The sequence below is a fragment of the Atractosteus spatula genome, unplaced genomic scaffold, assembly GCF_055471065.1.
Source record: "Atractosteus spatula isolate fAtrSpa1 unplaced genomic scaffold, fAtrSpa1.hap1 Scaffold_27, whole genome shotgun sequence".
In the NCBI taxonomy this organism is placed as follows: Eukaryota; Metazoa; Chordata; class Actinopteri; order Semionotiformes; family Lepisosteidae; genus Atractosteus; species Atractosteus spatula.
This window is the reverse complement of record NW_028296841.1, coordinates 143593-157383: the sequence shown is the minus strand read 5'-3', so window position 1 is coordinate 157383 and position 13791 is coordinate 143593. Positions and strand designations below refer to the sequence as shown.

Sequence of the window (13791 nt, the reverse complement as noted above, 5' to 3'; positions counted from 1 at the left end):
GGGAGGCAGGCGTGGCTTGTGTGTGTGTGTGTGTGTGTGTGTGTGTGTGTGTGTGTGTGTGTGTGTGTGTGTCCCCGTCCTTGCAGGCGGGCCCCTTTCGACAGCCGGCCGTTTTCCCTCCAAAAAACTTAGTATATACACCTTTTCTTTCTTTTTTTCGGCAGGCAGGCAGGTGTGTGTGTGTCCCCGTCCCTCCCGAGAGAGCGCTGCCCCTTGCCTCTGCCCGCAGGTGCCGACGGTCCGCTTTCGCTTGCAGCTCACTCGGCACGGCTGCTGCTGGTGGGAGGGGCCTAAGCTAAGGAGGCCGGCCGGCTGGCGCCCCCCGCGGCTGCGGTCGTTGTCGGGCCGTTGACAGGAGATCAAAGAGCAGGGCCCCCGCCCGGGACTGGCGGGCAGGCAGGCGAGCAAGCAGGCAGGCAAGAGAGGGGGAGAGCGGAGTCCGGGCGGCCGGCAGCCGCGTGCGGACCGGGCTCCAGAGGCGTCGGCCTGCGCCGCTGCGCGCCAGCCGGACGCCCGCGCGCCCGCCCAAGGCCGGCGTCGGGCATCGCTTCTCGGCCTTTTGGCTAAGATCAAGTGTAGTATCTGTTCTTATCAGTTTAATATCTGATACGTCCCCCATCGGGGGACCACATATTAAACGGATTTTTGGAACAGGGAGCTGGATCAGGAGCTTGCTCCGTCCTCTCCACGCATCGGCCCGGTATTGCAGCGCCTCCGGGAACGGTGCACTACCTTCTCTCAGCGGTGAAAAGACAGACGTAGCTAGCAAGCAAGCGAGGTGGACCGGAGCTCCTTCCTCTCCGGTCTCGTCTCTCGTCCATCTGTGTGTCTCTGTGTCTCTCTCTCTCCCCCTCCCCGTTCCCGTGCTCCCTCCGTGCACTTTCCCGCGCCTCGACTCTCTCGGCAAGCAGGCCGGCCCCCTTTTCGGCTCCCGTGCGTTTTCCCTCCAAAAAACTTAGTTTTTTCCTCCTTTTTCCAGGGAGGCAGGCGTGGCTTGTGTGTGTGTGTGTGTGTGTGTGTGTGTGTGTGTCCCCGTCCTTGCAGGCGGGCCCCTTTCGACAGCCGGCCGTTTTCCCTCCAAAAAACTTAGTATATACACCTTTTCTTTCTTTTTTTCGGCAGGCAGGCAGGTGTGTGTGTGTCCCCGTCCCTCCCGAGAGAGCGCTGCCCCTTGCCTCTGCCCGCAGGTGCCGACGGTCCGCTTTCGCTTGCAGCTCACTCGGCACGGCTGCTGCTGGTGGGAGGGGCCTAAGCTAAGGAGGCCGGCCGGCTGGCGCCCCCCGCGGCTGCGGTCGTTGTCGGGCCGTTGACAGGAGATCAAAGAGCAGGGCCCCCGCCCGGGACTGGCGGGCAGGCAGGCGAGCAAGCAGGCAGGCAAGAGAGGGGGAGAGCGGAGTCCGGGCGGCCGGCAGCCGCGTGCGGACCGGGCTCCAGAGGCGTCGGCCTGCGCCGCTGCGCGCCAGCCGGACGCCCGCGCGCCCGCCCAAGGCCGGCGTCGGGCATCGCTTCTCGGCCTTTTGGCTAAGATCAAGTGTAGTATCTGTTCTTATCAGTTTAATATCTGATACGTCCCCCATCGGGGGACCACATATTAAACGGATTTTTGGAACAGGGAGCTGGATCAGGAGCTTGCTCCGTCCTCTCCACGCATCGGCCCGGTATTGCAGCGCCTCCGGGAACGGTGCACTACCTTCTCTCAGCGGTGAAAAGACAGACGTAGCTAGCAAGCAAGCGAGGTGGACCGGAGCTCCTTCCTCTCCGGTCTCGTCTCTCGTCCATCTGTGTGTCTCTGTGTCTCTCTCTCTCCCCCTCCCCGTTCCCGTGCTCCCTCCGTGCACTTTCCCGCGCCTCGACTCTCTCGGCAAGCAGGCCGGCCCCCTTTTCGGCTCCCGTGCGTTTTCCCTCCAAAAAACTTAGTTTTTTCCTCCTTTTTCCAGGGAGGCAGGCGTGGCTTGTGTGTGTGTGTGTGTGTGTGTGTGTGTGTGTGTGTGTGTGTGTGTGTGTGTGTCCCCGTCCTTGCAGGCGGGCCCCTTTCGACAGCCGGCCGTTTTCCCTCCAAAAAACTTAGTATATACACCTTTTCTTTCTTTTTTTCGGCAGGCAGGCAGGTGTGTGTGTGTCCCCGTCCCTCCCGAGAGAGCGCTGCCCCTTGCCTCTGCCCGCAGGTGCCGACGGTCCGCTTTCGCTTGCAGCTCACTCGGCACGGCTGCTGCTGGTGGGAGGGGCCTAAGCTAAGGAGGCCGGCCGGCTGGCGCCCCCCGCGGCTGCGGTCGTTGTCGGGCCGTTGACAGGAGATCAAAGAGCAGGGCCCCCGCCCGGGACTGGCGGGCAGGCAGGCGAGCAAGCAGGCAGGCAAGAGAGGGGGAGAGCGGAGTCCGGGCGGCCGGCAGCCGCGTGCGGACCGGGCTCCAGAGGCGTCGGCCTGCGCCGCTGCGCGCCAGCCGGACGCCCGCGCGCCCGCCCAAGGCCGGCGTCGGGCATCGCTTCTCGGCCTTTTGGCTAAGATCAAGTGTAGTATCTGTTCTTATCAGTTTAATATCTGATACGTCCCCCATCGGGGGACCACATATTAAACGGATTTTTGGAACAGGGAGCTGGATCAGGAGCTTGCTCCGTCCTCTCCACGCATCGGCCCGGTATTGCAGCGCCTCCGGGAACGGTGCACTACCTTCTCTCAGCGGTGAAAAGACAGACGTAGCTAGCAAGCAAGCGAGGTGGACCGGAGCTCCTTCCTCTCCGGTCTCGTCTCTCGTCCATCTGTGTGTCTCTGTGTCTCTCTCTCTCCCCCTCCCCGTTCCCGTGCTCCCTCCGTGCACTTTCCCGCGCCTCGACTCTCTCGGCAAGCAGGCCGGCCCCCTTTTCGGCTCCCGTGCGTTTTCCCTCCAAAAAACTTAGTTTTTTCCTCCTTTTTCCAGGGAGGCAGGCGTGGCTTGTGTGTGTGTGTGTGTGTGTGTGTGTGTGTGTGTCCCCGTCCTTGCAGGCGGGCCCCTTTCGACAGCCGGCCGTTTTCCCTCCAAAAAACTTAGTATATACACCTTTTCTTTCTTTTTTTCGGCAGGCAGGCAGGTGTGTGTGTGTCCCCGTCCCTCCCGAGAGAGCGCTGCCCCTTGCCTCTGCCCGCAGGTGCCGACGGTCCGCTTTCGCTTGCAGCTCACTCGGCACGGCTGCTGCTGGTGGGAGGGGCCTAAGCTAAGGAGGCCGGCCGGCTGGCGCCCCCCGCGGCTGCGGTCGTTGTCGGGCCGTTGACAGGAGATCAAAGAGCAGGGCCCCCGCCCGGGACTGGCGGGCAGGCAGGCGAGCAAGCAGGCAGGCAAGAGAGGGGGAGAGCGGAGTCCGGGCGGCCGGCAGCCGCGTGCGGACCGGGCTCCAGAGGCGTCGGCCTGCGCCGCTGCGCGCCAGCCGGACGCCCGCGCGCCCGCCCAAGGCCGGCGTCGGGCATCGCTTCTCGGCCTTTTGGCTAAGATCAAGTGTAGTATCTGTTCTTATCAGTTTAATATCTGATACGTCCCCCATCGGGGGACCACATATTAAACGGATTTTTGGAACAGGGAGCTGGATCAGGAGCTTGCTCCGTCCTCTCCACGCATCGGCCCGGTATTGCAGCGCCTCCGGGAACGGTGCACTACCTTCTCTCAGCGGTGAAAAGACAGACGTAGCTAGCAAGCAAGCGAGGTGGACCGGAGCTCCTTCCTCTCCGGTCTCGTCTCTCGTCCATCTGTGTGTCTCTGTGTCTCTCTCTCTCCCCCTCCCCGTTCCCGTGCTCCCTCCGTGCACTTTCCCGCGCCTCGACTCTCTCGGCAAGCAGGCCGGCCCCCTTTTCGGCTCCCGTGCGTTTTCCCTCCAAAAAACTTAGTTTTTTCCTCCTTTTTCCAGGGAGGCAGGCGTGGCTTGTGTGTGTGTGTGTGTGTGTGTGTGTGTGTGTGTGTGTGTGTGTGTGTGTGTGTGTGTGTGTCCCCGTCCTTGCAGGCGGGCCCCTTTCGACAGCCGGCCGTTTTCCCTCCAAAAAACTTAGTATATACACCTTTTCTTTCTTTTTTTCGGCAGGCAGGCAGGTGTGTGTGTGTCCCCGTCCCTCCCGAGAGAGCGCTGCCCCTTGCCTCTGCCCGCAGGTGCCGACGGTCCGCTTTCGCTTGCAGCTCACTCGGCACGGCTGCTGCTGGTGGGAGGGGCCTAAGCTAAGGAGGCCGGCCGGCTGGCGCCCCCCGCGGCTGCGGTCGTTGTCGGGCCGTTGACAGGAGATCAAAGAGCAGGGCCCCCGCCCGGGACTGGCGGGCAGGCAGGCGAGCAAGCAGGCAGGCAAGAGAGGGGGAGAGCGGAGTCCGGGCGGCCGGCAGCCGCGTGCGGACCGGGCTCCAGAGGCGTCGGCCTGCGCCGCTGCGCGCCAGCCGGACGCCCGCGCGCCCGCCCAAGGCCGGCGTCGGGCATCGCTTCTCGGCCTTTTGGCTAAGATCAAGTGTAGTATCTGTTCTTATCAGTTTAATATCTGATACGTCCCCCATCGGGGGACCACATATTAAACGGATTTTTGGAACAGGGAGCTGGATCAGGAGCTTGCTCCGTCCTCTCCACGCATCGGCCCGGTATTGCAGCGCCTCCGGGAACGGTGCACTACCTTCTCTCAGCGGTGAAAAGACAGACGTAGCTAGCAAGCAAGCGAGGTGGACCGGAGCTCCTTCCTCTCCGGTCTCGTCTCTCGTCCATCTGTGTGTCTCTGTGTCTCTCTCTCTCCCCCTCCCCGTTCCCGTGCTCCCTCCGTGCACTTTCCCGCGCCTCGACTCTCTCGGCAAGCAGGCCGGCCCCCTTTTCGGCTCCCGTGCGTTTTCCCTCCAAAAAACTTAGTTTTTTCCTCCTTTTTCCAGGGAGGCAGGCGTGGCTTGTGTGTGTGTGTGTGTGTGTGTGTGTGTGTGTGTGTGTGTGTGTGTGTGTGTGTGTGTCCCCGTCCTTGCAGGCGGGCCCCTTTCGACAGCCGGCCGTTTTCCCTCCAAAAAACTTAGTATATACACCTTTTCTTTCTTTTTTTCGGCAGGCAGGCAGGTGTGTGTGTGTCCCCGTCCCTCCCGAGAGAGCGCTGCCCCTTGCCTCTGCCCGCAGGTGCCGACGGTCCGCTTTCGCTTGCAGCTCACTCGGCACGGCTGCTGCTGGTGGGAGGGGCCTAAGCTAAGGAGGCCGGCCGGCTGGCGCCCCCCGCGGCTGCGGTCGTTGTCGGGCCGTTGACAGGAGATCAAAGAGCAGGGCCCCCGCCCGGGACTGGCGGGCAGGCAGGCGAGCAAGCAGGCAGGCAAGAGAGGGGGAGAGCGGAGTCCGGGCGGCCGGCAGCCGCGTGCGGACCGGGCTCCAGAGGCGTCGGCCTGCGCCGCTGCGCGCCAGCCGGACGCCCGCGCGCCCGCCCAAGGCCGGCGTCGGGCATCGCTTCTCGGCCTTTTGGCTAAGATCAAGTGTAGTATCTGTTCTTATCAGTTTAATATCTGATACGTCCCCCATCGGGGGACCACATATTAAACGGATTTTTGGAACAGGGAGCTGGATCAGGAGCTTGCTCCGTCCTCTCCACGCATCGGCCCGGTATTGCAGCGCCTCCGGGAACGGTGCACTACCTTCTCTCAGCGGTGAAAAGACAGACGTAGCTAGCAAGCAAGCGAGGTGGACCGGAGCTCCTTCCTCTCCGGTCTCGTCTCTCGTCCATCTGTGTGTCTCTGTGTCTCTCTCTCTCCCCCTCCCCGTTCCCGTGCTCCCTCCGTGCACTTTCCCGCGCCTCGACTCTCTCGGCAAGCAGGCCGGCCCCCTTTTCGGCTCCCGTGCGTTTTCCCTCCAAAAAACTTAGTTTTTTCCTCCTTTTTCCAGGGAGGCAGGCGTGGCTTGTGTGTGTGTGTGTGTGTGTGTGTGTGTGTGTGTGTCCCCGTCCTTGCAGGCGGGCCCCTTTCGACAGCCGGCCGTTTTCCCTCCAAAAAACTTAGTATATACACCTTTTCTTTCTTTTTTTCGGCAGGCAGGCAGGTGTGTGTGTGTCCCCGTCCCTCCCGAGAGAGCGCTGCCCCTTGCCTCTGCCCGCAGGTGCCGACGGTCCGCTTTCGCTTGCAGCTCACTCGGCACGGCTGCTGCTGGTGGGAGGGGCCTAAGCTAAGGAGGCCGGCCGGCTGGCGCCCCCCGCGGCTGCGGTCGTTGTCGGGCCGTTGACAGGAGATCAAAGAGCAGGGCCCCCGCCCGGGACTGGCGGGCAGGCAGGCGAGCAAGCAGGCAGGCAAGAGAGGGGGAGAGCGGAGTCCGGGCGGCCGGCAGCCGCGTGCGGACCGGGCTCCAGAGGCGTCGGCCTGCGCCGCTGCGCGCCAGCCGGACGCCCGCGCGCCCGCCCAAGGCCGGCGTCGGGCATCGCTTCTCGGCCTTTTGGCTAAGATCAAGTGTAGTATCTGTTCTTATCAGTTTAATATCTGATACGTCCCCCATCGGGGGACCACATATTAAACGGATTTTTGGAACAGGGAGCTGGATCAGGAGCTTGCTCCGTCCTCTCCACGCATCGGCCCGGTATTGCAGCGCCTCCGGGAACGGTGCACTACCTTCTCTCAGCGGTGAAAAGACAGACGTAGCTAGCAAGCAAGCGAGGTGGACCGGAGCTCCTTCCTCTCCGGTCTCGTCTCTCGTCCATCTGTGTGTCTCTGTGTCTCTCTCTCTCCCCCTCCCCGTTCCCGTGCTCCCTCCGTGCACTTTCCCGCGCCTCGACTCTCTCGGCAAGCAGGCCGGCCCCCTTTTCGGCTCCCGTGCGTTTTCCCTCCAAAAAACTTAGTTTTTTCCTCCTTTTTCCAGGGAGGCAGGCGTGGCTTGTGTGTGTGTGTGTGTGTGTGTGTGTGTGTGTGTGTGTGTGTGTGTGTGTGTCCCCGTCCTTGCAGGCGGGCCCCTTTCGACAGCCGGCCGTTTTCCCTCCAAAAAACTTAGTATATACACCTTTTCTTTCTTTTTTTCGGCAGGCAGGCAGGTGTGTGTGTGTCCCCGTCCCTCCCGAGAGAGCGCTGCCCCTTGCCTCTGCCCGCAGGTGCCGACGGTCCGCTTTCGCTTGCAGCTCACTCGGCACGGCTGCTGCTGGTGGGAGGGGCCTAAGCTAAGGAGGCCGGCCGGCTGGCGCCCCCCGCGGCTGCGGTCGTTGTCGGGCCGTTGACAGGAGATCAAAGAGCAGGGCCCCCGCCCGGGACTGGCGGGCAGGCAGGCGAGCAAGCAGGCAGGCAAGAGAGGGGGAGAGCGGAGTCCGGGCGGCCGGCAGCCGCGTGCGGACCGGGCTCCAGAGGCGTCGGCCTGCGCCGCTGCGCGCCAGCCGGACGCCCGCGCGCCCGCCCAAGGCCGGCGTCGGGCATCGCTTCTCGGCCTTTTGGCTAAGATCAAGTGTAGTATCTGTTCTTATCAGTTTAATATCTGATACGTCCCCCATCGGGGGACCACATATTAAACGGATTTTTGGAACAGGGAGCTGGATCAGGAGCTTGCTCCGTCCTCTCCACGCATCGGCCCGGTATTGCAGCGCCTCCGGGAACGGTGCACTACCTTCTCTCAGCGGTGAAAAGACAGACGTAGCTAGCAAGCAAGCGAGGTGGACCGGAGCTCCTTCCTCTCCGGTCTCGTCTCTCGTCCATCTGTGTGTCTCTGTGTCTCTCTCTCTCCCCCTCCCCGTTCCCGTGCTCCCTCCGTGCACTTTCCCGCGCCTCGACTCTCTCGGCAAGCAGGCCGGCCCCCTTTTCGGCTCCCGTGCGTTTTCCCTCCAAAAAACTTAGTTTTTTCCTCCTTTTTCCAGGGAGGCAGGCGTGGCTTGTGTGTGTGTGTGTGTGTGTGTGTGTGTGTGTGTCCCCGTCCTTGCAGGCGGGCCCCTTTCGACAGCCGGCCGTTTTCCCTCCAAAAAACTTAGTATATACACCTTTTCTTTCTTTTTTTCGGCAGGCAGGCAGGTGTGTGTGTGTCCCCGTCCCTCCCGAGAGAGCGCTGCCCCTTGCCTCTGCCCGCAGGTGCCGACGGTCCGCTTTCGCTTGCAGCTCACTCGGCACGGCTGCTGCTGGTGGGAGGGGCCTAAGCTAAGGAGGCCGGCCGGCTGGCGCCCCCCGCGGCTGCGGTCGTTGTCGGGCCGTTGACAGGAGATCAAAGAGCAGGGCCCCCGCCCGGGACTGGCGGGCAGGCAGGCGAGCAAGCAGGCAGGCAAGAGAGGGGGAGAGCGGAGTCCGGGCGGCCGGCAGCCGCGTGCGGACCGGGCTCCAGAGGCGTCGGCCTGCGCCGCTGCGCGCCAGCCGGACGCCCGCGCGCCCGCCCAAGGCCGGCGTCGGGCATCGCTTCTCGGCCTTTTGGCTAAGATCAAGTGTAGTATCTGTTCTTATCAGTTTAATATCTGATACGTCCCCCATCGGGGGACCACATATTAAACGGATTTTTGGAACAGGGAGCTGGATCAGGAGCTTGCTCCGTCCTCTCCACGCATCGGCCCGGTATTGCAGCGCCTCCGGGAACGGTGCACTACCTTCTCTCAGCGGTGAAAAGACAGACGTAGCTAGCAAGCAAGCGAGGTGGACCGGAGCTCCTTCCTCTCCGGTCTCGTCTCTCGTCCATCTGTGTGTCTCTGTGTCTCTCTCTCTCCCCCTCCCCGTTCCCGTGCTCCCTCCGTGCACTTTCCCGCGCCTCGACTCTCTCGGCAAGCAGGCCGGCCCCCTTTTCGGCTCCCGTGCGTTTTCCCTCCAAAAAACTTAGTTTTTTCCTCCTTTTTCCAGGGAGGCAGGCGTGGCTTGTGTGTGTGTGTGTGTGTGTGTGTGTGTGTGTGTCCCCGTCCTTGCAGGCGGGCCCCTTTCGACAGCCGGCCGTTTTCCCTCCAAAAAACTTAGTATATACACCTTTTCTTTCTTTTTTTCGGCAGGCAGGCAGGTGTGTGTGTGTCCCCGTCCCTCCCGAGAGAGCGCTGCCCCTTGCCTCTGCCCGCAGGTGCCGACGGTCCGCTTTCGCTTGCAGCTCACTCGGCACGGCTGCTGCTGGTGGGAGGGGCCTAAGCTAAGGAGGCCGGCCGGCTGGCGCCCCCCGCGGCTGCGGTCGTTGTCGGGCCGTTGACAGGAGATCAAAGAGCAGGGCCCCCGCCCGGGACTGGCGGGCAGGCAGGCGAGCAAGCAGGCAGGCAAGAGAGGGGGAGAGCGGAGTCCGGGCGGCCGGCAGCCGCGTGCGGACCGGGCTCCAGAGGCGTCGGCCTGCGCCGCTGCGCGCCAGCCGGACGCCCGCGCGCCCGCCCAAGGCCGGCGTCGGGCATCGCTTCTCGGCCTTTTGGCCAAGACCAGGGGAGAGATCGTTGGACCGCTACCAGTGCCTGCAGACTTTTGGATCCAGAGGGAATTTTCGTGTTGCTGGTTCCTGTTTTCCGGAGAGTTGCTTTTTCTTGCAAGGAGGATACTTTTGAAGACCTTTGAGAAGAGTGTCGGAAGGCTGTTTTCCCGCAATGGCCGAGGGCCAGGCCCCCCCCGGGTGGGCCAGCCAGGCTCCTCGGCTGAAATGGACCTTGCGTTTTAAATGGGTGAGAGAGAAAGAAATGATGGGTAGATATGAGTTTGAATGCAAGATTTTGTTTGGAATTCTGAAAGCGATACCTATTGAAGTGAAGTGTTTGCAAGGAAACAGGCCTTTTGGCTTTTTTGATGTGACCTTTAATAATGACCAGATCTATAAGAGAGTCTCTGGGAAGTGTGAGGAAATGGTGAATGATGAACTGTTACGGGACTTTGAGATTTTGGGTCTGGCTCAGGATGATGTGCGATTTATAATCGTAACTATGCATGACCCCTTCATTGAGGATGACATTATCACTGCTTACCTGTGGATGCATGTGGATGTCCTGGCAGGCCCCCAGATAATTGGTGACAGATTCCGGGTCTGGAACGGGAGGCGCAGATACCAGGTGCGGCTCAGGCGGAATGTTGGGCGCGCGGACGGGTTCTCGCACCCCCCGTCGGCTTTCTTCCTGGGTCAAAGCAAAGGTTACATTTATTATCAGAACCAGCCGTCCTACTGCAGGAAGTGTTGTTCCTTCGGCCACATGGACAAAGACTGCACTGCCACCTCCTGTTCGAGGTGTGGAGCACGGGACCACACTAAAGGGAGATGTTTCCAGAAAACTTGCTCTCTGTGTGGGGATACAAACCATCTGTATAGAGAATGCGTATGGAGAGACCCGGAGATGGCCAGGGAACAAGAGAGAGGCTTCCCAGATGCCGCACCGGTGGAATCTGACTCGGAGCAAGAAGGAGATGAGGAAGACGAAAGAAGAGAGGAAGGCAAAGGAACTGAGAGGACAGAGGGGAACAGGAATGAAAACGTCGAAACAGGTGACGGCAAAGAGATCGAGGGTGAGGAGAGAGCAGAAGTGGATGTGAGTGAAGCATCAGACACCGGTTTGGACAGCAGCGGTAGCTTACCTGCTGGTCAGGTGGCTAGAGCCGTGGACCTGTTCGAGCACCTGCCGCAAGATGGCCTGGCGATGGACCTGGGTGACTTCGACCTGGAGGGGAATGTGGCAGTCCAGAAAAGGCCAAGGGAGGATTCCGAAGAAGAGCTGCCTGCGGGGGAGGAGAAGAAGGCCAAGGAGGACGCTCACGCAGAGGAGGATGTAGAAGAAGGCATGGCGATGGAATCCTCCCCTGAGCGGGAGGAGGCTGCAGTGTCGCATTGGGGTCAGAAGGGGCACCTGTTAAAAGAAAGAGTACCGGAGTCGCCTTACCTGCGCTGCGTTTCGGTGGCTCCGAGCGTGGTGCAGTCCACTTCAGAGGAGGAGGGCTCAACCCCTTATAGGACAAGTGACACAAGTTCTTCGGAGACGGACAGCTCTGCAGAACCAGATGTGGATCCTGGGGGGAGAGATGGTGGGAGGTCGAGATGACCTTCAAAATTTTAACTGTAAATGTTAGAGGATTGAAAAATAGGTCTAAAAGGATTGCTGTGTTTAAAATTTTGCGTGAAAATAAGTTTGATATATGTTTTTTACAGGAAGTGCATTTGGGTGGTGATACAGATGTGAAGCGGTTTTCTAAAGATTGGGATTCGGGGAAGTCCTTTTGGTGTGTGGGGGGAGTACATTCTTCTGGGGTTGGTATATTATTTGGGAACAACCACATTGAGGTTACAGAAACTTATTTTGTGCGGCCAGGGAGAATTCTTGTGGTGGATGGGGTATACCTAAACATAAAAATGAGATTCATAGTCGTCTATGCACCGGCGGATAGGACATCAAGGGGGGGCTTCTTTTCAGACTTAGTCCCCTGGTGTGTAACTAATAGAAAATTAGTGATTGCCGGTGATTTTAATGAAGATCTAAATAAAAGAACAGCAGGATCCCGAGAAATTAACAAACTGTTGAGGGATTTTGACCTTTTTGATAGTTTTAGTCTCAAAGGGCCTGCAGCAGTAGGGTTGATTCCCCCAGTTACTTGGAGGAACGCAGCAGGGGCCGCCAAAAGATTGGATTACGTGTTCCTGTCTCGAGGGTTGGTGATTGCTAAAGCCTCGGTCGTACCTTTTTATTTTTCCGATCACGAATTGCTGGTGGTAGAGGTGGAAGGGGTGGGGGTCAAGTTTGGTCCAGGTTACTGGAAATTAAACACAGCCGTGCTGAGTGAGGACGGCTACAAAGAGCTAATTAGAGCCAAATGGTCCTTTTGGTTAGGACAGAAACAAGACTGGCCGTCACTAATTCAATGGTGGGAGTATGTTAAGTGGCAGGTGAAGGAAATCTCAATCCGGTATTGTAAGCGCCGAAACCAAAGAAAGAACTTTGAAGTGAGAAGGCTTCAAAAAGAGCTGGAAAACATGTATGAGGAGACAAACAAAGGTGCAGATTTTAATTTCTCGAAGGCCCAGGAGCTGAAGGCGCGACTTAGAGAACTTTACCTTAGACAACCCAGAGAGCTTTTAATCAGAGCTGGCATCGGCTTTCTGGATGGACAAGAAGAGGTCTCAGGTTTGCTCTTTAAATCAGTCAAAGCCAAGCGGGTTAAAAGAGCATTCGGGAGTTTGTTTACTGCAGAGGGGGAGGTGGTAAGTACTCCGTATGAAATGTTGGATGAAGCCGTAAAGTATTTTACTACTTACTTCAATAAGAGGGAGGGGGAGCCTGTAAAGGGGGTTGGTGGTTTGGAGCACATTGAGAAGAAGGTCAGTGCTGAGGAAAACAGGGCTCTAGTGACACGCATTGAGCTAGCCGAAGTTGAGGGGGCGACTCGGAGAATGAAAACTGGGAAAGTTCCGGGGGTTGACGGCATCCCGGTAGAATTTTACCTGACTTTCTGGGATTTGATAGGGTCATCACTGCTCGAAGTTTTTCAAGCAATTCTAGATGGTGGAGCTTTGGGAGACACAATGGCACAGGGAGTTCTGTCTCTATTATTTAAGAAAGGTGATCCTAAGAGGCTAGAAAATTGGAGGCCTATCCAATTATTGTGTGTCGAATATAAAATCTTGGCAAAAATCTTGTGTGATAGGATAAGGAAAGTTCTGCCATCAGTAATACAGCCGGATCAGACCTGCGGCGTGGCGGGTAGGTCCCTACACTGGAACCTTGGCCTGCTCAGAGATACCATTGCTTGGGCAGAAGACAGACATCAGTGTCTGTTGATAGCCAGTCTTGACCAAGAGAAGGCATTTGATAGGGTGGATCATCAATGCTTATGGGATGTGTTAGATCGTTATGGAGTCAGCGGTAGTTTCATCTCTTGGCTGAAGGCCCTGTATGGAGGTGCTTCCACCAGAGTCAACATAAACGGTTTTATGAGTGAACCCTTTGATGTAAGCAAGGGCGTCAGACAAGGCTGTCCTTTGTCTCCAATTTTATATGTAGTCTACATAGAGCCACTATTGGAGTTGATAAGACGAGATAGAAGGGTTGAGGGCATAGTGATCCCGGGAAGCGGAGGCCTCCAAACTAAAGTGTTGGCCTACGCGGATGATGTTGTCCTAACTTTGAGCTCAGATAGAAGTCTTTTAGTCGCACTGGAGCTGATAGAAGTCTTCAACCAATGCACAGGTGCAAGATTGAACAGAAATAAGAGCAGTGTGCAGTATTTCGGCCCTTGGAGTAATAGGGATGAGGTGGTAGGAGGTCTGTCTCTGGAAATGGATTCTTTGAAAATATTGGGAGTGCAGTTTGACAGGGAAGGGACTGGAAGAAGGAATTGGGAGACTCGTTTATCCCAGGTGAATAGCAAACTTGGCCTATGGAAGAAAAGATCACTGTCCTATTCAGGGAAGGTTGTGGTACTGAAAGGTGACATTTTACCAAGTCTTGTGCACATTGCAAAGGTCTTTCCTATGCCTGCTTGTTTTAGACGCTCCTTAACTAAGATGGTGTTTGATTTTGTATGGGGGGGTGGTTATGAGTATGTGAAGCGTCTAGATATGTACAGGGACATCAGGGAGGGAGGTAGAGAAGTCCCAGATTTACCCATTAAACTAGATGCCATATTTGTGGCTGACCTTTGTAAAGCGGTAGATGACAAGATCTCATATAAACATCAGTTCTTTGTCCGGCTTTGGTTCGCCTGGGTCGTCAAGCCTTCAGAAGTGTGGAGGAACGACGTTCCCAAGGCTGAAATTTTACCGTGGTTCTACGAACATGCGGCAGCATGGTTAAGGAAGTACGCAAAAGATGCGGACAGGTCAGTGATTGTCTCTCATAGGCTCTTATATAAGACAGCTAAGAGCAATGAAAAGGGAACAAATGTGGTGGTTCCGACTGATGTCTGGAAAAGGGTGCAACCTAAGAGCCTGGATAACAGGCTCAAAGACTTAAATTGGATG

General features: G+C 58.2%; 9 non-coding genes across 9 annotated transcripts; all 9 read left to right on the top strand.

Annotated features, from left to right (window-relative positions):
• The first annotated feature begins 543 nt into the window (after positions 1-543).
• LOC148807761 (U2 spliceosomal RNA) lies at positions 544-734 on the top strand. Its single transcript, XR_016088723.1, has one exon. It is a non-coding gene; the product is annotated as a U2 spliceosomal RNA (small nuclear RNA).
• A 767-nt stretch (positions 735-1501) lies between these two features.
• On the top strand, positions 1502-1692 carry LOC148807760 (U2 spliceosomal RNA). Its single transcript, XR_016088722.1, has one exon. It is a non-coding gene; the product is annotated as a U2 spliceosomal RNA (small nuclear RNA).
• A 787-nt stretch (positions 1693-2479) lies between these two features.
• On the top strand, positions 2480-2670 carry LOC148807759 (U2 spliceosomal RNA). Its single transcript, XR_016088721.1, has one exon. It is a non-coding gene; the product is annotated as a U2 spliceosomal RNA (small nuclear RNA).
• Positions 2671-3437: 767 nt separating this feature from the next.
• Positions 3438-3628, top strand: LOC148807758 (U2 spliceosomal RNA). The gene has a single exon (XR_016088720.1). It is a non-coding gene; the product is annotated as a U2 spliceosomal RNA (small nuclear RNA).
• A 795-nt stretch (positions 3629-4423) lies between these two features.
• Positions 4424-4614, top strand: LOC148807757 (U2 spliceosomal RNA). The gene has a single exon (XR_016088719.1). It is a non-coding gene; the product is annotated as a U2 spliceosomal RNA (small nuclear RNA).
• A 791-nt stretch (positions 4615-5405) lies between these two features.
• Positions 5406-5596, top strand: LOC148807756 (U2 spliceosomal RNA). The gene has a single exon (XR_016088718.1). It is a non-coding gene; the product is annotated as a U2 spliceosomal RNA (small nuclear RNA).
• A 769-nt stretch (positions 5597-6365) lies between these two features.
• Positions 6366-6556, top strand: LOC148807755 (U2 spliceosomal RNA). Its single transcript, XR_016088717.1, has one exon. It is a non-coding gene; the product is annotated as a U2 spliceosomal RNA (small nuclear RNA).
• Positions 6557-7341: 785 nt separating this feature from the next.
• On the top strand, positions 7342-7532 carry LOC148807754 (U2 spliceosomal RNA). The gene has a single exon (XR_016088715.1). It is a non-coding gene; the product is annotated as a U2 spliceosomal RNA (small nuclear RNA).
• Positions 7533-8299: 767 nt separating this feature from the next.
• Positions 8300-8490, top strand: LOC148807753 (U2 spliceosomal RNA). Its single transcript, XR_016088714.1, has one exon. It is a non-coding gene; the product is annotated as a U2 spliceosomal RNA (small nuclear RNA).
• Positions 8491-13791: the final 5301 nt, after the last annotated feature.